The 4197-nt window shown below is 36.0% G+C and overlaps 1 long non-coding RNA gene across 1 annotated transcript; it reads right to left on the reverse strand.

The window, feature by feature from the left end:
- Positions 1-1483: 1483 nt before the first annotated feature.
- Positions 1484-3017, reverse strand: LOC133854867 (uncharacterized). The gene is made up of 2 exons (XR_009896872.1): positions 2439-3017; positions 1484-2171 (listed from the first exon to the last, which is right to left on the reverse strand). It is a non-coding gene; the product is annotated as an uncharacterized LOC133854867 (long non-coding RNA).
- Between the last annotated feature and the right edge of the window lie 1180 nt (positions 3018-4197).

A 4197-nucleotide genomic window follows, 5' to 3' on the forward strand; every position in this document is an offset into this window, starting at 1 on the left:
TACTTGAATCCAATGAGATAGAAAAGTGATCGGCGCAGCCATGTATGAATAGTGATCACGATGGGATAGCATCACTTGTAGTGTGGGCCACCCGGTGTCGTACCTAGTTGGGCTACTAGTTGGTGGCTATGATTGTACTTCATTGGAGCATAAATGTTGTACTAGAGGTTATTCGGGACGCACAAACCCTGCCTTTAAAGGGTTAAGGGCACAGATAAACTATATGAAATTAAGATATGACTTTGCGATTCAGCTACATCATGCACTATACGTATAATGCATATCCATCCTTTGCATTGATATTTGCCAAAAATTGTCTTATTCGATGAGGTATTTTATTCTAAAATATATTTATTTAACTTATAAGTTCATTGCATTGATAATTGTGTTTCGTGCATACTATACTCTTTAAGTCATGGCCTTACACTCGTTTGTTTTACAATTGGCCAACTATTAGATGACAGAACCTACGAGTAGGTTGACGACTTTGGAGGACTTATTCAAGGTGATTTTTGAGAAATTAGACTTTGACTTTTGGTAGTGTGATAATTGATAACATTGAGGATATCTTTAGAGTTGGCTTCTAATCTAGTATTTCATGCCCGCACTAAACATATCGAGAGAATTGATGTGCAATTCATTTAGGAAAAGGTTGCTAACAATTATTTCTATTTAAAATTTAATTTTGCTATATATTGATCGATAAGGTGGTGATCAACATTATCACCTGCATGTTTCGATTTTCTTAAGTACAATCTAACGGTGTGTCTTCCCCCCCTCCCCCAAAGCTACTGACATATCTTCTTCAGATACGATTATTCTATCTAAGGAAACCAATCAGCCTGGCAAGGAAAGGATTTTAGGAAGAGTAATGATTCATTACCATCTAAATATACAACTTTTCACCACCTTATCTATGTGACAATGTGGTCCCTCACCTTAATTTATTTTTGAAAAATAAAAAAAAAAAACTCAAAAAGTAGTGGGGGACCACCTTGCCACATAGGCAATGTGGTGAAAAGTTGTATATTTGAGTGGCATTGAATCATTACTTTTTCAGGAAAGGCACGGGCAAATGAAAAAAAGGAAGCTTAGCGACTCTTTCCTCTCTATAGGAATTCCGTGTGATTGATGTGTATAATTTCTTTATTAAACAACTCATTCCTTTAATGTAGCAACGGCTAGGATTAGGATCATCTACGATTATATGCCTGAATTTGAGAGAATTCATACATGTGATTGTGAAAACCTACTTATAGGACTCACCTGACCAAACAAGTGGTTGGACAGACCAATTTTTATTTGGTCATGCATACTTAGAAGTATATGTAGCATTTATACTTACGATGTCCAACAGTCCAAAACAATCTCTTATTTTTTTACTTTGCCTTTTTGAACTATTATTACAATCATTTGTCCAAAATCTCTCAAATTCGAATAAGTGTGTTACTGATTATGGAATGTAAATGGAAACATAATGGAGTTGAAATGGAAGATAATGGTTGTATTGATTGAAACTGAAAATGATAGACAATTTCGAGGATGTCCAAGCCTCCAAGGTTCAAGAATCAAAACAATCAAAAGCCTCCCCCCACTTTACAGCTGTTTAGACCCTATATACTAGCCCCAATCGACTTACAAACTTGGGCCTCAAGAATAACGTACAAAACGCAGGCCTAAACAAACAAAACGACTAAGTAGCATTATTACAAAACGACAACTAACAAAGCATCAAACGCATAAACTCAAATGAGAGACTTCCTCAGCACTCCTCCTTAAAAATGGACTCCAGCTGTCTTCCACTCTACTGTTCATGCCCTCTACTGCTGCCACGTAGCCCACTCAGGATCATCTTCAAACAAAGCTCCCGAAACTTCCTCTCAACTCTAGCTCAAAACTGTACCGTTACAGAAATAGTCAATATAATTGGCCGGCTTCGTACAGCCACAGACAATGGCCTTTGCTTTTCGTATAGTCGTCGTTGTCGCAATGCACCACCATAACACGGCTCCTCCACGATCAAATCGGACTACCATGCACGCGCAGAAGTGCAGAACTAAACGTCATCACCATGATAACATTCCTCGTCTCTACCACTGCCACCTCGTTGGACGGCCCCAAACATTCAATTCGAAGCGCACGGAGTCACCGACAACCACCCACAACGAGTACTACCAAATTACGCACCCAATCAACTTTAACTCACACTGTCGCACACATGACCATGCATGTTCACACTTACCAACTTTCTTTGAGTTTTTTTAAAGGGGTTTAGCAAAAAAATGATAGAATAAAAACACAAGAAAATCGAAAGTCTCTAATGCCAAATAATATGAATTCAAGAGTTTCTATCGTCTGAAATCACACACAAAAAAAAAAAAAAAAAAAGGAAGAAAAAGAAAGATGAATTCACCGCTTCAAAGGGATATCAACCGTACCTTTGGAAGTTGCATAAAGTAACTGATGTTTTATATTATGGAATCCTAAGAATCCATGCGAGATCCAATTTGGTGTTCATGGACTCTGCAACTAATAGTACAATTACAATAAGCCAACTATGAGTTCGCAAAGTTCACAGCAAAATTCAAGTTCCATATAAGCTTGGACAAGCCCAACAAGTCCTCGCATCCTGTAAAATTTCTCATGGCAGTCTCTATTACAATCTTCTAGTTCTTTCCTTTTCTTTTTAATTTTCTTCTTTCGGCGGCGTATACCATCATCATCTGAAGAGAAAGAGAGAAGTTGAGCGGGTAGTGGCAAGGGATTGAGAGACATGGGCATATGGGGAGCAGAAAAGGAAAGTGGAGAGTCCTTGCAGGCATGCTTCAGAACTAGAGAAAGAGTCACTAACAACATTAACATAAGCATAACTCCCTTCATACCTATCTTTCTCTGATCACTCTCTTGGGTTAATTGTTGGGAACTCCACGATGAATTCATAATCTACAACATCTAAAGCTTTTATACACAAGAGTTATCGAATGTTTTGAAATTATAGAAATTCTAGTTTGACACCTTAATTTATTCTTTAAAAAAAAAAAAAAAAAAGTCTGATACCATTAATTAATTTGGCTAACATGAATTTTTGTTAAGGTCATGTCTCTTTACGTCGCTCAAGTTATAATCTAATTATCTTTTTAATTTCATATAGCTTTTTCAACGATACGAGGAAAAAAAAAAGTTACGTAAAATATGAAAAAGACAAGACATGATAAATAGTTGAACATAAAATTAACATTTAAGAATTACGAATATAATTAACTTATATAAATTAAGTTGAATGCACAATTCATCGTGACATTACAAAGAATTGTTTAAGAATGATTAATATTGAAATTTATCATAGCTTTTGAGTAGTTGAGGGGTTAAATTATCTCTTGACTAGAGTCTAGAGTCATAGGTTTGTACACTACTTGTCAAGTATATACAATTATAGTGTCTCTCATAAAACACTATTTTTAGTTGTTCATGATGCAGCTTGTATAGATATCCACTTGTAAGGATGTGATGTCAACAATAAATAAGTAAAAGTATATATATTTTAAGAATGACATTATGTTGGGTTAAAATATTGATTCATACTATTTACATATAAAGCTATTACATATTAGATTTGACCCATACATAAAGCTATTATAAACGATGATCATATATATGGTTAATATTTTCTTTTTCGTTTCATTGAATGAATACCAAAGAATTATGATTTAAGAATGTATATCATATACCTATTAAATTTAACCTATACATAAAGTTATGATAAACAAGGATATTGTTAGATATATTTAAGAAATATATGAAAGATAAAGAGACAAAAGAGAGAATCAAAGCATAAAGAGGTATATGGGCTACATCTTTATTATATTGAAGTACATTGGATATAAAGTATTATAATAGTCGCCAGAGTGGTTGTCGGAGTTGGGTGGCGGTAAGTGGCAGTAGAAGGTGGTTGGATCTAGCTAGTTCAGCTTGGACTTGGGCTGATAAACCGAGTTGACAAAGTTGCCCACGTATGGGCTGACCAGGCTGGCTTGTACGGCTAAGTCGGGTTAGAGGATTGGGCTGTGTTTGGCCTATTTTGGCCGGCTTGGACAGCTGGGCCAAGGAACTAGATCTAACCTAACGAGCTAGCCTTTCGACTGAGCTTTTTGGAACAGTTCGATAATGGGCCGGATTGGACTGTCCAACTAAGAGTGG

The sequence above is a fragment of the Alnus glutinosa genome, chromosome 13 (assembly GCF_958979055.1).
Source record: "Alnus glutinosa chromosome 13, dhAlnGlut1.1, whole genome shotgun sequence".
NCBI classification, from domain to species: Eukaryota; Viridiplantae; Streptophyta; class Magnoliopsida; order Fagales; family Betulaceae; genus Alnus; species Alnus glutinosa.